Source organism: Cupressus sempervirens, chromosome 6 (genome assembly GCF_028749045.1).
Source record: "Cupressus sempervirens isolate cs-2001-9-10 chromosome 6, ASM2874904v1, whole genome shotgun sequence".
Classification (NCBI taxonomy): domain Eukaryota; kingdom Viridiplantae; phylum Streptophyta; class Pinopsida; order Cupressales; family Cupressaceae; genus Cupressus; species Cupressus sempervirens.
In genome coordinates this window covers 195,434,779-195,455,510 of record NC_143123.1, presented here as the reverse complement: position 1 = coordinate 195,455,510, position 20,732 = coordinate 195,434,779, and positions in this window count along the sequence as shown.

Sequence of the window (20,732 nt, the reverse complement as noted above, 5' to 3'; positions counted from 1 at the left end):
TGGCACAATAATTATAGTAAATACTCAAACCAATTATCTAGAAGACTATTTTAAATATTATGTTCCTCCACAATTGGCAATGTGTGAGCTTGGCTTAAAATTTACAACATTTACTAGAATCCTCTATGGCAGTGCTCAATTGAGAATATTACGGTGGACGATGAACATTAATCAAAAAATCAAAGAAAACCTAGAAGCATCAGCAAGGGATGTAAAATTAAATAGTTTATGCCACCCTCAGACTCAATCCCAAATGAGAGCTTATGTGTGGAATAATGCAAGCCTTTGATAAGTTCTATAGTTGGCAATACTCTAAGTGACATCCATCATGTTGAGGTTTAGACAAGACATTATAACTCATTTACATAAGATTAGTACTTCACTATTGAAACATCTTTTGATGAAAAGATCTTAGTCCTTCTCTTGTAAGAACAAATTTCTTAAAGTCCATTTTCACATCATTCACCATGATCCTCATCATTTGCACAAGATGGGATTTTTGAAACAAGTTTTTGGACACCCTTTGAAGAATTCTTATTGATGGAGTTCATCAAAATATGTTAAGGGTAAATGCTATCAAACATGTCACTTTTTTAGTGGGATGCAACAAATTCGGTTATATGGAATGTTTGCAAAAACCTAGTGAACCCTCCAATGGTGTTGACCATGAAATTCAATGGTATTTTGGAAACTAAAATTTAGGGAGTAAGCGATAGATGTGTTTCATTCTAGAAAACATTAACTACCACACTCCAAACTATATCAGATCATTCATTCTTTATGTAATCCATCTATCCGACAATTTGTTTACTCTGTGGTTTACAAATTTGGAAGGGAAATGATAAATTGTTCACATAGTTTTGAGCATCCAATCAAAATTATGAACCGATTCTTGTTTGATATTTTATTATGCATAACTTACACATCCCTTATGTATATTGAGTAGCAATTCCTTTCATTTTGATGATACTCTAGTAAACTATAAGTGGAAGACATTGCCTTTGTGATTTTCCCATTAAATAATCTATAGACACCAAAAAATTGGCAAGGACTTGAATTATGCAATTTCAATCAATCAACACAAATTAAGGAGGAAATCAGAGGAAAACAACAAACTTTCAAATCAAGGATTACATCAAGTCATTAATCGATTAAATCATCTATCAAAATTAATAAGACCTAAATCAACTTCAAAAGAGGAGAAAAAATATTCAAAATTATAAAATGAAATTCAAAAGGGAGAGGGAAAAATACAAACTTTTGAAAATAAATGGAAACTTTTATTAAATCAATAAATCCATTTATCCTCGCAAAATAAAAATCCTCCTTTTATATTATAAAGAATTGAGAAAAATCCACATTTATCCTCAAATCAAGACTTTTGAGCTCCTCCTCTTGTCTCTTATGAGACATTTTAGTTGAATAGAAATGCACATTTAGCCTCAAATCAAGACTTTTGGGCTCTTCCTCTTATCTCTTATTTAGATATTTTAATTTAAAAAAATCCACATTTAGCCTCAAATCAAGAATTTTGGACTCCTCCTCTTGTCTCTTATGATACATTTTAGTTGAAATAAAACCCACATTTATCCTCAAATCAAGACTTTTTGGCTCCTCCTCTTGTCTCTTATGAGACATTTTCAATTTCACTTCTATCCACCAGTTAAAGGTAAAACCCAAATTCTTACCCAAACCCCTTCCAAAATCTTATAAATAGAAGGAGAATTCAAGAACAAAGGGATCCAAGTTTTAGGCATCTACATTATAGGCATATTCAAAATTATCATATTGAGCACATTAGCATTGTTATTATAGCAAGTTTATGTCATTTTGATAGCATTTTAGCTTTGTTTTTATATTATTTAGTATCATCTTAACACATGTTTAGCTCATTGCTTGTTGATTTTGATAGTATTCTATGAGTTGTTATTCGCATGTAATTTGAATTTTCATCTTAGATCTTGCATACATACCGATAGATCTGCATTTTAAGCATACTTCTCATTCTAGAACTGTCACTAAGATGCTAGTCTAAGAGCATTCTTAGTGATTGTAGATAGAGAAACATGGGACGTTCATAAAGTTTGCATTTTGACAATGATTTCTTGGGTTTAGTTTAGTTCATTATCATTTTTATCTGCACTTTGCATCAAGGTTTCATGAATACACAAATATACCATGTACAAAATGGCACCCACCGTGGGGCTTCATATTAAAGCCTCTCCGTTCTTCAAGTTTTCTTGCTAATCTGTTATTTTTCTTTTAGATCCATTATTATTTTTTCTTTTAGATCCCCTTTTTCTCTGGTTTGGTGTAGATATGATCTTTTGAAGGTTTTATAGCATGTGAGAAGCTTCATAATGAGATTAGAAAGCTTTTTAAGATGTTTCCAAGCTCACAAAGATCAAATCTGCCACTCCCCTGATGTAGTAGTGCTTTTACATACAGTTTTAACACTTATGCCCAATCTTTTAACACATTTGAATCACTTTGTTGTGTAGTTGATCATTCTTATAGCGCATTTGATCATTCTTTTGATGCATTAGAATATTTTTATAGCACATTTTCTTATTGTTATAGTGCATTTGCTAATTTTTTTAGTGCATTTGAAGATTCTTATAGCGCATATAACACTTTTTGTGATGCATATGTTGTTTTCTATTATGCATTTGATTTGAGCTATTAACCTTCGCATCTAATGTTCAGATCTAATTTTTGATTGTTTACAACCCTCATCTAAGTTGACAAGAACTCTCAAGCTGCTAGAAGTGCATGATAGGAACGAAGACCCTGAAAAATGTGCCTAGCCTTTGTTAGCTTGGAAACAGGTAAGTAGATTTGAACCCTCATGAATTAGATTGCAACATTTTCTTTTAAGTCCATGACCTGCTCTAAGTAGTATGTTTGACCTCACTGATCTTATCAGAAGTAGGCCTATGCTCTCAACTCATGAGAGTTGATCAGAATGCCAAACCTTCTATGAGGGGTAGTAACAATCAAACAGGGAAATAATAGACACATAGTTTAGCTAAGAGCCCCTTTGTCTACTATAGTTAAGGGCTTGGAATAGAACAAAATTTGTTTTTGTTGTGTTTGGGAGGTTAGAATAGTAGGGATATGCTCTCACTCTCCTAGAGCCATCAAATTCCTAGATCTATTTATGATTTCCATTTTCCTGCTTTCTACTAGGTAGGATTACTCAGCCATAGAAAGGCTACTTCCAGAGTTGCCTTAGTGGGGCTAGTGAGAGGGAACACCTCCCAATCTTGCATTCCTAATCAAATGCAAGCCACCTATGTTTGGAACATAGCCTTCCTCTAGTAGTCCGAAAAGGGATTGTGCCAAACCTCCTTAGCATTGGTGGGAAGCTCTCTGTTATAGGAGAGGTAAATTCGAACATTGATGGTTAAAAACTAAAACCCACTAGTCACCAGCTCTAGATAACCTTGTTAGGAAGCCCTCTTTCTTCCATTTTCTAGGTGCATGTAGTTTTATATTTTATTGTGCCCTCTACTATTGTGATTGGATATTTTTTAAAAATTTAATAATAAACTCCAGTTTGAATCACAGTCCTTCCAAAAGACATGACTATAAACTGATAATGAGAAACCAAGTTCAAAACTAGAACATCAATGAAAGACTCTAAAATATTGCATCAACCACTTCAAATAACACATTTGGATAATCTTGTAACACTTTTGAACTCTGTTATAACACGTATAACTGCAAAACAATGCATTTGAATCCTTAAATAGTGCATTTGCCCTGCAAAATGACGCATATGACAGATAAAATAGTGCATTTGAAAATTTAAATAGCATGTATGATTAATGAAATAATGCATATGATCAATGAAATAGCACATATAATCAATCTTGTGACACATCTAAGAAATAACCTAAAACAAAGGCTATTTGCGTACTTGACATTTGCAAATGAACAATGAATTTGGATACCCATTTTCCCATTGATATTCTCCAGACTGAAAGATCCTGAAATTGACCAAAACCATTTTTGAAACAAGCAAAGCTACAAATGATATTATTAATCCAATAGCCCTCATTGCTTCATTTCACATATCAAGTTAGAAATGTCCTAAGAAACACATCCGTTCCCTACTTGACTTCACGAGAGTTAACTTATCCTATCAATATTTCCAAAACACCTTATCTATCCTAGCTTGTTACTCTTAATGAATCATGGTCAATGAAAATCCTTACATTGTGAAAATGCATAAGAGTTAAAGAAATCCTATTCACTTCTCATGCCACTATGCAAAACTAGTGTTAACGCAAAGCCAAAATAATCAACTATACGGGTGAGTGCCAGAATAGCCAACAAAACCATCTAACACTTGAAACCTCTGGATCTCATTGAACCTATTACCCCAAAAAATCGTTCACCAGACACAGTTACTCATGAGTTATCCCTATTCAACCAAGGTTCAAAATCCTTTGCCAAAATGGGTTCATCTAACATATGGGATGAAAAGACCATTGAAACTAAACTTGAAGATTTATAGCAAAATCCTAAACTTGTCGATATCTTGGACAAGATACTTGAAAAACACAAAGAATGCTACATACTAGCATTAGCACAACAAGGTGCAAAATTTCCATCTGACTTTGATGTGACCAATCTGAAATGAGATGAAGAAGAGTCACGTTAGATATTGTCAAACAAAAATTACAAGACTTACAATTGGAAATGGAAAGGATGAAGCAAGGGAAAATACAACCTGCAAAGTTTAGCCTTGAAAAGGTGTTTCCTCTACCATTAGATAAAAGCATTAACTTCACACCTTTCCCTCAAAATGTGCAAATACCAAAATATGATAAATATTTTGGTACATCGAATCCACAAGATCACCTTAGATATGCACTAAGTATGGAGTTTTTCCATGACACAACTTACCTAATGCATATGTTTCCTAGGAGCCTTGGGGGGCAAGCCATGGAGTGTTTCTCCAAGCTACCCTCCAACATTAAAACCTTTGACCAATTGTCTCTCTTTTTATTGCTCAATATTTCTATAATATCAAAAGGGAAGTTACAATGATCAATTTGTGTAACACAAAACAACTTCCTGTCGAATCATTCAAGGTCTTCCTACAATGGTGGAGACACAAGTTTACCAAGTATCATAGAGACATACCAGACAAACATCTTCATCAATAATCTCTCAAAACACATGAATTATTGGCTGCAACTCCAAGGGCCTAAAGATTTTAAGACCACCTTAGAAAACACTACTAAGGTAGAAGAAACTTTGATAAACAATGACATTATTAAATTATCTAAAGATGGTAAGGCTTTCTCCAAAAATTCCACACAGAATCATAATTCCTCTAATCAATCCACTAAAAAATACAAATGATTATGGAGAAATAATAACAAAAATAACACCAATTATGGGGTGGTTGAAGCCAACCATGTCAACCCTCAAACTCGACCTCTAAATAAACTAGGTCCTATTGTCAACAACACCAATCTAAACACACCTTGACAAGATAAAGCCCATCCATTTTACTGACGTAACAAAACAACTCCTTCTATGTCTAATCAAAAAGTTGCTTATAATCAAGCTCCTCCCCCATGAAGATATTAGTCTTTCAATATACCCAAAGAGTATACACCTATTGGGTTGTCTTATGAGAGTGCTTTACAAACCCTCTTGGTCATTGAACACATTGTGTTACCTAAGGCCAAACCCTATGAACCCCAAGTCAAACCAAAGTGGTGGAATGACAAACACATTTGTGCCTATCACCAAAACAAGGGGCACTTAACAAACAATTGTTTTGCCCTTAAGGGGGCCATACAAAAATTAATCAATGACAAAACTATCAAAGTGAATAACCTTAGCAATAATGAAGACCATATGACCTTCAAGAACCCTTTCATGAGTCATGAAAAGGGTGAATCCTCTAGAGCTAATCAGAAGGCACCTCCTTATGATAAGGTTAATTACGCACATCACTACAATAACACCATTGGCATGATCTTTGGATTTGATGACACCATAAATGTCATCATAATTAAGGATAAAAATAAGAAACAATCATCAAATGTTGTTACCCAAGGCTAGGCCTCTAAAGTCATTTTACTAGGACCCATGACAAATTTTGATCATGCAACAATGAGTTCCTCCTTGCCTAAATACAATCTGGTCAACCAGTTGCTTAAGACTCTAGCTTATATCTCCATTTTTGAGTTGTTGCAAATATCACTAAAGCATAAAGAAATCCTTACCAAAGCCTTAGTGCCAAATGACCTAGATGTGAGTAGGTTTCAAAACATGGTCAGCAATCTTATGGCTCCTCATTGTGTCTCCTTTTCAGCCCAAGATAATATGTTCATCATCCAACCACAAAATTCCCCTCTGCATATTGAAGTCTTTATCCATAGAAATAGAGTGAAGAGAGCATTAGTTGCTGGTGGGGCAGGTCTCAACATTTGCATACTAAATTTAGCGAAAGTCCTAGGATATACAAAAGATGGTATTGATTTAAGGAAGAAAATCACCATCAAAGCTTATGATGATGAGGAGAGATCCTCCAAAGGCATGGTTATTCTACCGATTAGGGTTAGACTAGTTGTGAAAGAAACTATTGTCAAGTCCTAGACTTACAATTAACTTATAACATTATGTTAGGAAGATCATAGATTCATAACATGCAAGCTGTCTCCTCCACTTACCATCAATGTCTAAAATTTCCATACATGGGTCAAGAGGTGACCATACTTGGGGACCAAAAATTTACACAATATTGTAACTCCCTTGTTCATCATAACAGGTAAGACACTGACACCTTGACAGATGACATCAACTAGTCCACATTGACAGATACTTCATGTTCTACCAGGCAAACTAACAACCACTCATCTACATCGACTAAGGGTAAAGAGAAAGTTGGTTGTTCAAGTTCTTCCCCTACTTCACCATCATCATCAAAGGACTCTAAATAGGCACATTATGAAGAAATGGATAGGTTGATGAAGGAGTTCGATAAGAAGTGTGAACTGCAACATAGAGGGGTAGGTGAGTACTCAATCTCCTTATTTGATCCCCCACTCTCTCCAAGATCTCATGGTAAACCATCATCCACCACTAGACTGTATCACCCACATTTTTTTAAGGTAAGTGGAGTACCCCCAAGCATAGTAGACGAAATCAGTAAAAAAAATATTGACATCTCCCCCCATCTACATAGAAAAGGTTTTGATCTAATGAAAAAGATGGGATATACAGGAGATGGTCCCTTAGGGAAAGGGAAAGACATTGTCAAACCTCTTGTAACACAGTTCTGGTCCAACAAATCCAAAATAGGACTAGGGTATAGCAAACAAAGCAAGGTGCAGAGCACCCCCAAGTCTCTTCCCAAGCATAATGATTCTGCCTTTTCTGCTCTAGCATGGGTATTGAAAGAAATAGGTGGTAATAGCAAGAAGGAAACTAATATAATAAATGTAAATCTATCTCTCCCCAATTCACACCACATAAGAGAACTGGTCATGAAAACCTCCAATTATGAAGATGATGAGAATTCTACTAAGTGGGAGTTTGAATCATTATCTGAATAGTCCATCCATGACAAAGAATGTGATGTTGTCCACATTCCTGTATCTAATAATTTCACTACACAAGGATCAATCTCTCATATGGATCTTACTTCACCAAGAGTTAGAGTGAAACATAAAAACTTAGGGGCTACTACAGAACAAACATGTCATACTACATCATATGAGGATGATGAACATATTGAAAAGTTTTAGTTTCAAACCCTATTTCTTGACTTCTTTCTAGCATAAGTCAAAGATGACTACTATGAGCCACTCGACATCTCTACTTTTCTTGACACTTTAGAGGAAGCACATGTCATAGACCTAACCAATACAGTGTATGAACCATCTAATGAGATCATGTCTTTGAACCCTACAAAACCCTTTCCATATTATGAATCACTCTCCCTAGTCCATCCTGAACTCATTAGTTGGGATACAAGTGAGCCTCACCATATACCCCATTTTGACACTAATTGCAATGTCTTTGTGTACCTTAACATGGTTAAACCATCTTGTGCATGAAGAATGAAAGAAACACACAAAGCCAGGTCTAATATCAATCATCTCAGTTGTACTAGTACATGCCATGTAGTTGATAGCCTTGAGGATCACTACCAAGTTGTGAGAAAAAAATGAAAATAAATAGGAGTGATGCATCCAATGGTGAAAACCCAACTGTGGCACCCATGAATGAGATGATCAATACCTTACCTATGCACTCCAAGGAAAGATCATCCATTTTAATCAAACCAACCAAAAAAGTCAACATTGGTGCAGAACAAGAACCAAGGATCATCTATTTGGTGTAGTCTTTAAGCACAAAGGAAAGAACCACATTCATTTGCTTCTTTGAAGAGAGGAAAATAAAATTTGCATGATCTTACACAGACATGCCAGGATTAGACCCAACTTTAATCCTCCATCACCTCAACATTTCTCCAGTAGTGAAACTAGGTCAAACAAAAACTCAGGAAGATGCATCCCCATGTACCTCTACTAGTCAAAGCGGAATTAGAGAAATTGGTCAGTACCAACTTCATCTAACCCCTAGCATATATTTCATGGATATTGAACATTGTACCTATATCAAAGAAGGATGGCAACATATGCATATGCATTGATTTTTGGGATATAAACAAAGCATGTCCTAAAAATGATTTCCCCCTTCCCAACATTGACACCATTATAGATCTGACAGCAGGCCATTCCATGTTTTCATTTATGGATGGATTTTCAAGGTATAATTAGATTAGGATAGCTCCAGAGAACCAAGAGAAAATGGCTTTGACTTGTGCATGGGGCACATTTTGTTGGAATGTGATGCCCTTTGGGCCACCTATTAGAGGGCCATGACCACTATCTTTCATGACATGATGCACATATTTATGGAAGACTATGTAGATGATATCCTTACCAAATCCCATACTTGAGAAGAACATCTCCCCATCTTGGACAAGATATTTACCTACTTAGAAGGATTCAAAGTTAGGCTAAATCCAAAGAAATGTGCTTTTGGCATCAGATCTAGAAAACTTCTAGGATACATTGTCTCGGCCAAAGGGGATAGACGTTGATCCTAAAAAGGTACAAGCCATAGTTACCATCAACTGCCAAAGAACCTAAGTCAATAGTGCTCTCTCCAAGGAAGGCTTCAATTAGTCCATTGTTTCATTTCCTAGTTAATAGAGAAGTGTGTGTCTTTCACCCACTTATTACACAAAGACATAATTTTCAAATGGGATGATCAGTGTCAGAAAGCTTTTGATTTACTCAAAACCTACTTGATGAATCTATCAATGTTGATGTCTCCAGTGTCACATAAACCATTATTGTTGTATATTTCCCTAATTGACAAATCAATTGGAGCCCTCTTAGCACAAGAAAATGACCAAGGAAAAGAAAGGGCCATTTATTACATTAGTCGCACCTTGGTCAACTATGAGTTAAATTACTCTTTTATTAAAAATTCATGTTTGGCTATAGTTTTTGTTTCCCAAAAGCTACACCATTATCTTTTGACACATAAGGTCAAGCTCATTTGAAAGATTGATCCCCTCAAATATCTTCTCAGCAAAACAACATTAACAGGCAGATTGGTCAAGTGGATAATGATCCTAAGTGAATTTGATATTGAGTATGTTAATAGGAAAGCAATAAAAGGATAGGCCATCACCAACCAATTGGCAGATGTGCCTATAGAGAGCTTGAATCCTATCTTAGCTAATTTTCTAGATATGCACATTCTTCAAATAGAGCTAGTAACTTGGAAGTTCTATTTTGATGGTTCTTACACACACCATGGTTCAGGCACTGGTATTTTGTTCATCATGCCACTAGGTGTTACCATCCCTAAATTCTATAAAATAATTTTCCCCTATACCAATAACATGGTAGAAAATGAAGCCTTGGTCTTAGGCCTCAAGCTAGCTTTAGAATGGAAACTAATAGTGCTAGAGGTTTATGGAGATTCCCAGTTGATTATCAATCAAGTCATCGACACATGTTAGACCAAGGATGAAAAGTTATTGCCTTACAAACATATGGTTGACACACTTAAGGCATGTTTCATTCATATTACTTTTGAACAAATTCCTAGAGATAAAAATAGAGTAGTAGACACCATGGCCACCTTGGCCTCCTTGCTTCAGTTACCAAAGCAACATGAGCGATATGAGTTCTTAGTAGAAGAGGTGGTTCAACTTGCATTTACTTAACCTGATTCCCTTATCATTTTTCATTTAGACACTCCTGATTCCCTCTGGTATAACCCCATCATTACTTACCTCTATGATAACACCATCCCCTCTGACCTTTCATGCAACCAAAAACATAATTTCATTCCATAGACTTCGCACTACACTTTGGTGGATGATATGCTGTATAGGAAGGCTCTTGATGATACTTTTTTTAGATGTCTTGAGAAGGATGAGTTGAGATTTTCTTTTCAAGAAGTCCATGCAGGGATTTGTGGGTCACACTCTAGTGGTTTTACATTAGCAAAGAATATTCTTAGGATGGGTTATTTTTGGCCAACCATGGAAAAAGATTCTATCAACTATGTTAAGAGTTGCAAAAAATGTCAAATACATGGTAACCTTGTTCATGCACTAGCCCAAGAAAACCCTTTGGCCACACCATGGCCTTTCTATTAGTGGGGGTTTGATTTAATTGGAGCCATCCACCCACCTTCCTCTAGTGGACATAGATAGATTATTACGGCCATAGAATACTTCACCAAGTGGGTTGAAGTGACACCACTTGCTGACTTTATGGGAAAAAAAATCTCTTCCTTCATCCTAAACCATATCATCTATTGGTTTGGAATACCTCATGCCATTCTTATTGATAACACCTTGTACTTTAAGAATCAAATAATTGATGAATTATGTGAGAAATTTTGCATTATACACCACTCCTCATCAATTTATTACCCGTGAGGCAATGGCCAAGTAGAGGCCACCAACAAGACCATTATCAACATTCTCAAGAGAACTGTCAACAATATTGGTAGAGATTTACAGCTGAATCCTACCCTCTGGGCCTACAGAACAAGTGTTAGGATACCTACAGGTGCAACACCTTTCTCTTTGGTTTATGGTTGTGAAGCCATTCTTCCCTTATAGGTCGATATTCCATTTTTGAGAGTTACTCTTTGAGATATCCTATTAGATGAAGACTATAGAGTGGCCTATCTAGAGCACCTAGACTTATTTGAAGAACATCAACGTATGGCACATGAACACCTCAAAGTGTATCATAATAGATTATCAAAACATTACAACAAAATGGTCAAACCCCGTGTCTTTCAGGTTGGTGACCTAGTGCTCTAAAAAAAACCCTAAAAACCAAGCTACTAGAGAAAAGAAAGGAAAATGGGAGACCAATTGGATTGGTCCTTACATTATCACAGAGTGTTTTGGGACTGGTACTTACAAACTTGTGGATTGTGATGGTGCTGATCTAGTAGAACCCATCAACAACATCCATCTCAAAAGGTTCTATGTCTAAGACTTTGAGGAAACATATTGTCACCAAAAATACCAAAAGAATTGAAAAACACAAGAAAATACAACAAAAATTAAAATAAAATTTGCTACAAAAGAACTAAGTAATGCCACCTTCATTTTGAAAAAGAGTGAGAGATAACACCTTTGGACTTCCCTAAACAACACAATTCCTTCAATGCTGAAAAACAATCAAGATAGTCCCCGAGCAACTATCTTTGTGACAAATTTTTCTTATTCAAGGCTTATCTAGCATAGTCGAGTTAATTTCACACATACCCAATTGAGAAACACTTGTGGGCTATACTTTAGTGGTCTGTTAGCATCCATCATAGCTCATAGCATCAGAGATAGTCAATATAACAACAGTAAAGGGAAGCACAACATATCAAGAGAAACATGGAGTCAGATTATGTATTGATATACCATAGACATGAATTGAAGGAAAATTACTGCACCTCTCAGCTATCCGCCATGGCCAATAATTTCCAATATCCATTTAATCTTTTTATTCAATTCCTTTGCCATTTCAAAGATTCTTTTTGCCTTTATCATCTCCAATATAGCTCCCTAAGCCTACTCTTAGCCCTCTCGACCCACTTTGGTCTCCTTGATTGTTTGGGTGCCTTCACATGGTCTTGGCTATCTCTACAGTCCAAAAAATCTCACTCACATCCTCGCTTCACCCCCACTAGTTCAAAAATTGTCAAAAATTCAAAAATTGTCAAAAAAAAATTCAAAAATTATAAAATTTTTTTAAAATTGTCAAAAATTATTTTAAAAAATTCAAAAATTGTCAAAAATTATATATATATATTTAAAATTGTAAAAAATTATCAAAAAAATTCAAAAATTGTTAAAACTTATCATAAACATTCACAAGTTGTCAAAATTTGCCAAAAACATTCCAAAGGAGGTAATAATTGCCGAAAATAGTTGAAAAATTCAAAAAAGTTAACAAACCCCAAAATTCAAATCAGACATGGCTCATTTCAACTCAAATAAGCTATTCAACTATACATAACTTATTGATGTATTTTTTAAACCAATGATCCATTGATTTCATGTTGAATTGGTGTCTGTCTATAATTGCTGCTCCTTCGAGATAGGTATGTGTATTCGACTGGTTTTATATGAAATCAATGGTGAGGCCCACTATATTGAAAAATATTTAAATATTTTATGGCATATTCAATGGCTCCATTACCTTGGGCACAACCAAAAACAAAAAAAAAGTGCCTCAACAACATTAAGAAGCAGCATAGTTATGTCCTAAAACATCTCACTAGCTTTTGGAAAATTTGGCACAATGTGAATAGCGAAAGAGGATCCAGTAGAGCCCCTTATCTTTCCTCTAGCCAAGAACAACAATTCGTGATAGATTATTAGTCTATTTTATATTGTAGTGGCCACAGTTGATCTAGACCCCTCCAACAAATATATCAATGTTATCCCAAAAGGTCTAGCTATCCATTAGATTCTTTCATCATCCCCTAACAAGGGGCACAAAATAAGTAAGCATAAATTTGAGAGATTGCAGGGGTCTCCTTGCCTTTTTAGGCCCCAAACGCCTTCTTCAGGCCCCCAAAGTGCCTTTTAAGGCCCAAATGCCTTTTTCAAGGCCCTATTTTGGCTTGTTTTAGGCCCCCGAGATGCTTGTTTAGGCCTAAACACCTTTTTCAGGCCCCTCAAATACCTTTTTTAGGCGCAAAACGCCTTTTTCAGGCCCCTTAAAGAACCTTTTTAGGTCTAGATGCTTTCTTTTTTAGGCCCCTCAAGCGCCCTTTTAGGCCTAGATGCCTTTTTTAGGCTCCTCAAGCACCTTTTTAGGCCCTAACGCCTTTCTCAAACCCCTCAAGCACCTTTTTAGGCCCAAAATGCCTTTTTTAGGCCCCTTAAATGCCTTTTTAGGCTCAAAACACCTTTTTTAGGCCCCTCAAAGCACTTGTTAGGCCCAAATGCCTTTTTTAAGACCCTATTTCACCTTTTTCAATGTGCAGGGGTCCTTTTTGGGCCCCCAAAACACCTTTTTTGGTCAAAGAACCTTTTTCAAGGCCCTATTTTGTCTTTCTCAAGGCCTCGGTGTCCTTTTGGTCCCCCAAATGCCTTTTCATAGGCCTTGAGAGTGTTCATCTCAGCACACACCTAAAGAAACATCCCAATGTTGGCCTTGTAATCATCTATAAAAGCTATTAATATACACAAAATTATGCCTTACACATCATAGGTCTCCAAATGTTATGCAAATCTGTACTCATCTATCATTACAAGCCCACACGGACATTTAGTTCCTCACATACAAGTAAAGTTTTTCCTTACTCTATGGATCATATTGTTCCCACTTTTATGAAGATTAAAACCTTTCCAAGATTTTTCCCAAAAGCCCAAAAACATTTGAATATTCCAAAAATTTCCAAAAACATTTGAATATTCCCAAAAATTCCAAAGACATCTGAAAATTCCTAAAAATGATAAAAACATCCAAATACATTCCAAAAATATCAAAAACAAACACAAACAATGTTCATCGGACACATTAACATTACCACCAATCGTTCTTCTTCTTGCCACAAAAATAAATACAATTTTTTCTCTATTATGATGACTGACAACATTACATTCACATATCCTATGGTAGATCATTTATTCTAGTCTCCCTGGGGGAGGTGTCAAGATAGGGTGTCTAATCAATGGTGTTTCTTCAGACCCAGCTCTTGACGAAGAAGCCCCTAGCATTAATCCTCTATGTATCCACAACACATCCATGGGAATTAGAAACCTACCACTGTACAACTGCACATTTAACAGTTGTACAAATTCCTTATCCACAAATTGTGTCTCTTGTTAGTTCTCATTCAGGAATGCCTAATGATAAAGTCCCATATAATAGGCAGCTTCTTGATGTACCTTCACTATTCATTGCATATCCATGAACACATTATCCACTAGTTTGTTTATTCTTGGTACAATGATCACTCATTGAGCCACATCTCACTCCTACTATATTTGATTAGTCACCATTTTCCAATGCTCCACATCTACTTTTGTCTCACCCAACTACTACTGCAATTATCTAAGCTTCGACTCACTCAATGCTAATTGCTCCTGTAGTGTCAATGATAGGGAGTTCAATTTTGCAATCACCTCCCTAAATGACTCGGATTGTGACTGCAACATCACTAGCTCATTTTGCATGCTTTCCTGTTAGAAATGCTTTAGAATAACTAAGAGGGGGGGTGAATCAGTTATTCAAGGCCCATATGTCCTAATAAATTTTTTTCACCAAGTAAAGTGAGCCCATTAAACTATTCATGCATCCAAGCTATACATTCATCCTAGCAAGTTACTAAAAAATCAACATGCAAGAATAAGACATGAAAGATCAACACATAACATAGCAATTTACATGGAAACTCAATTTGGGAAAAACCACTAGAAACGTGCTACTCAATTCTCACTCTTCTGAAGTGATGCCCTGTGAAAGGCCTGCCCTATTAAAGGCTACAACACACTGTTACATGTGACCTGGTTCAAGGATGTCAACCACTTTGTTAGAAGTGGGCCTAGTTAGAGGACTTTAGAACATTCACTTGGAATGCCACCCTATTAAAGGATTTACAAATGGCTATTAAACGAACCTAAGTCCATAGGATTTTACCCTAATTGATACAATTGTTAGAGAGTAACAACAAGGGCTTTCAATTTGATACAACTCACAACATAACTTGTAGATTTTAGATCTCGATTCAGCTCACAAATTTTTCTTGGAATTCAGTCTCTGCAGCTTTGATAGCTTATCCTCCTTTCAAGCTTCATCTCCTTGAGTCTCCATGCTCGATGTACCAGTCCAATCTCCTTTTTGGTCACCTATCAAAGCAGATTCTCTATATTCTATTCCTCCCTCTCTTTACCTTGACATCCAACCAACCACTCAACAACAACTCTTGATTCTTGGCCTATAACTCCTTAAATAGAAGTCTCAAATACTTTTCCCACTCTAGTTTTCCCATTTTTAATTTTAGTTATAATGGATTAGGTAAGATTCAATGAATCTACCCATAATCTTGTTTCTTCTAGAAACATCATGAAGAATCCACTTGTATTCACCCAAAAATGGTTTAGCTAAAATTTTGTGCCACCAGCTCATCATCCTTATCCTCCATCTGGTTCACAAAATTCAAGGTAATAAACTTGTTGGCTCAGATCTAGAGAATCTTTGACTTTTCAAATAATGCAGTAGCTTGGCACTATTGAAATTTTGATGCTCGACACATACTGTGTTACTCGGTACCTACTATGTTTTACTGACACTTGACACCTACTGTGGATTCACTCGATATCAACTAAGTTTTTACTGATGCTTGACACCTATTAGTTTCTCAACACTTGAAGTTGCTTGGATCCTTCTATTTCACTCATCACACACTACATTTTGCATTTGCTCGACACTTACTGATAATTTACTTGACATGAACTAGCTTGCTCGACACCCACTAATGAACTTAGTCAAGCTTCGTAGATAGCTTTGTTACAACTTTTTCTTCCATAATTTCTAAGTGTAGCCAACCTCTGTATCTTCAAGTATATTATCAATACATCATTTTACCATTTCTTAACTGATCCTTATACTTCATTACAAAACCATAACTCAACCTTTCCCTTAGGTGCTTTTGTTACATCTTATTGATTAAATCCTCTTCATCAATCAACTAAGTGATAGCACCAGGATCTTATAAGCAATTATCATTCTGACAAATAGCAGGTTTGACATTAGTGACAAAACAATGATTGAAAACATTCTTTATCAATAATCTCCCTCTTTGCAAACAATCTCTCTTCTTCAATAATGATCTTTTCAATCAGATCTCAACATTTCCAACCCCAATTGTGCCATCTTTAGGGATTCCTACAATCTCTAAGCTCACAACCACAATACCCACATCATTCCCTTTTGAACACAACTGCTCTACATGCAATTTCACTTCTAGTGATTGCACCCACGTCTACTTTATATTCACCATTGCTTGGAGCCATCTTGCCTCCATTTACACTCCATCTTCTCGTGCCTTCTCCATCAATCCTAGTAGAAACCTTACTTCCTATTTGACATTCTATTCTTGAACTCTCTTTGTAGCTAACATTCTTCGTAATTCTTCCATGTCACTTGATGATTGATCTCCACCCCCTGCCTCTAGCCATGATTCCTCCATATTTACACAGCTCGCTTCCCCTTCCATTGATCCTTGTCCCAAAATTCCAAGGCTAATCAACCAACCTGCTCCACTCATCCCCTTACCCACACTAATATCTCCCACACTCCTTGGAGCTTTTTCTATAGAATTTTTAGGAGATTTTATCTCCCTCGCCTTCTTCTTTGCTCTGGACATACTCTTCGTCATCTTAGGACGACAATTCTGTGCCTACGTCATTGGCTTATCATCATCCAATACCACCTACAATGCCTATTGTGCTGTAGTCCCTGACAAAATCATTAACATTGATAAAGGCACTTCTTCTACCCTGATCCCCACATCTTCAGGTTGTTCCAACCCCCGTCCCTCCTGACTTGATTCACCTTACAGTTTGGGCTGATACACTAGCTCCTCAGAGGTTCGTCGAATGTGCTTTGCTCTTTGCCCTTGCCTACTCCACCTTCCTTGGCTACCATCACCATCCTACTGTGACTAATCTAGTGAGCCTAACATGCTTTCACTTACACACTGCCTCAGACTTCTCAATACATCTAATGACCACATTTTACTCTTCACCTTGCTTTGTTCCATTCCCATGCTATCTACCTATTTATGGCCATCACTCACTTGGACTCACTCTTTAATGACCTTACCATGCATTTGCTTCCTGCCACACTCATATCGGGTACACTTCCACCATTCCTACACCATAATTACCACCAAAACATTTTTGCCAACCTTCTCTGCCAACACACACTCCATGCATTCTGCTACTGATTTCCACTGGCACATCTCATAATTTTTTGCCCAACCATCACAACCACTTTATCCATGGTTTGAACAAATTTTATACTACTATACACACTTGTTAGCACTATTAGTTTGCAATTATAGGGTTTTCTATTGTTATACACTTCTAGTACCTCGATGATGTACTTGACTAGAGGTACTAGGATAAAGTTATGATACTTTATTTGACTTTTATTTTTCACTATTCAATTCCCATGATTCTCTGATTTCATGCATTATTGGTGTCCACTTGTAAGTGTCTCCTCTTGTTTAGAAAGCTATGTGTACCTCAACCAATTTTGTATGATATCTTAGGTGAGGACTTTATCTGGCATTTGATTGTTTGCATGACTATTTTTATTTACTGCAGCTATAACATTTGTTTTTCAATAAATTGTCATACTTTTCATGTACATTATTCATGATTGGTGGTACTTCTCAACATGACATAGTATTCATATCACCATAGCTGAGCTAGTGGTGGTTGTACTTGGTCACTTTTTATTAAACGCTTTATGATGATAGTTAATTTTCATCTCTTTACAATAAAAGTGACAGTTAGTTGCATTCATTTACTTGAATTTTTATCTTGGGTCTCTTGTGATCACACGGTTGGCACATAAATTAGGATAACACACACATGGATCTCATCAACAGTGCTCAACAACAAGGCTACAAACAACGAGTAAGGTTATTCAACAAGTCACCACCCAACATACTAGTACAATGGTTAACACTCTACTATTGTGGACTTGGTCTCATCACAACACTACCACCTTCCATCACACTTCATTCTCGCCTATCATCTATTCCACCTATTGCATTATGTGGTTTTTGAATCTCAAACAATTATGGTAACTAATTTCTCCTATTTTCACCTCATATTACATTGTGTGACTTTCAAATCTCAAACAATTTTGGGTTACTATCCATAACACCATTATTTCATGCATTCATTATTTCACCCATTCTTACTTCTATCTCAAGTTTCATTTGTAAGTTTCTAATCTCAAATGTTGAGCCCCATTCCTTCACATCTTTTCATCTCTAGCATAATCATTTGCTTCCATACATTTCTTTCCATCTATCATCTCATTTACCATTTCATTTACCATTTCATTTCCTTGCATTTCACCTTTCATTCACTTCATTTATCATTTTCTTTCCATTTATCATCATCCTTTCATCTCATCATATTTTATTTATCACATTTCATTTCATTCCATCTTTTTCATTACCCTTAAACAGATTTCACTTCTCACATTAGATATATAAAGTCCATGATATAACAAATGCACAAGTTTGAACATCAAAAAGCTCGAATATCTCAAATATCAAAAGGATTGAATCATCAACATCCAAAGGTTATCAACATCAACATCAAAAGGTCATCAACATCAACATAATAGGGTCCTCATCATAAATGACATACATGATAAGCCAATAAAATGAACACAAAAGCTCCACAAATCAACCCTGTGTCACACCACTTACATCATTTTTTTATGTCTGATCCGAAGCTTCCTGCTCACTGGGGCCACTCATCCCATCTTTAAAAATTGAACACCGAACAACGACTTCAATTTTTCATCACAAGTGATCATCCTGCATCAATCAAATCTCAACATCTAGCTATTTAGCTAATGGTTCTATCTTGAACTTGTTATTTGTCCTACTCTCTATCCTAAGATAGACATGTTTATTTTCCCCTACTCTACATCCTGATGGGGGAAAATTTTCTATCTACCCACTATCATCTTATTGATTTTGCACATCACGTTGTGACTACACATTCCCTATCAACTGTTCTCATCAACATTTTTAGAAATAAAATTGGAATATTCCTATTTTGCACATTCATTTTTTTCCAATTTCATTTCTAAGGGGGCAGTATACCGGGACATCAACAGTATACCGGGGCATCAAAAAATTTCAAATATAAAAAAAAATTCTACCTTGGGGCATCAAAATTTTCAAATATCAACCCTAGCCAAAATTTTAAACATTGAATCAAACAAAGCTAGGGCATCCAAGCAAAATATCGCAATATCAAAATACTAAATCAGCAAAATCAACACCACTTAGACATCAGGTTATTGACAATCATACATCATATCAACCTCAAAACATCAAAACATCATCAATCAAACATTTAATCATCCGAATTTGACCTAGAATTAGAGAATCAAGACACTCTTTAAACTATTATGTTTCACATATTAGCTCAAAGAGGGGCATATGTAGACACCCAAAAATTGGCAAAGACCTGAATTACGCAATTTCGATCAATCAATGCAAATTAAGGAGGAAATAAGAGGAAAATAACAAACTTTCAAATTAAGGATTACATCAGTTCATTAATCAATTAAATCATCTATCAAAATTAATAAGACCTAAATCAACTTCAAAAGAGGAGAAAAAAATTCAAAATCATAAAATGAAATTCAAAAGGGAGAGGGAAAAAGAAAAACTTTTGAAATTAAATGGAACTTCTATTAAATCAATAAATCTATTTATCCTCACAAAATGAAAACCCTCTTTTTATATTCTAAAGAATTGAGAAAAATTTACATTTAGCCTCAAATCAAGACTTTTGGGCTCCTCCTCTTGTCTCTTATGAGACATTTTAGTTGAAAAGAAAAATTCACATTTAGCCTCAAATCAAGACTTTTGGGCTCCTCCTCTTGTCTCTTATGAGACATTTTAGTTGAAAAAAAATGCACATTTAGCCTCAAATCAAGACTTTTGGGCTCTTCCTATTGTCTCTTATGAGACATTTTAATTGAAAAAAATCCACATTTAGCCTCAAATCAAGACTTTTGGACTCCTCCTCTTGTCTCTTATGAGACATTTTAGTTGAAATAAAACCCACATTTATCCTCAAATCAAGACTTTTGGGCTCCTCCTTTTGTCTCTTGTGAGACATTTTCAATTTCATTTCTATCCACCAGTTAAAGGTAAAACCCAAATTCTTACCCCAACCTCTTCTAAAATCCTATAAATAAAAGGAGAATTCAACAGCAAAGGGACCTAAGTTTTAAGCATCTGCATTATAGGTATATTTAGAATTGTCATATTGAGCATATTAGTATTGTCATTCTAGCAAGTTTATGTCATTTTGATAGAATTTTAGCTTTGTTTTCATATTATTTAGTATCATCTTAACACATGTTTAGCTCATT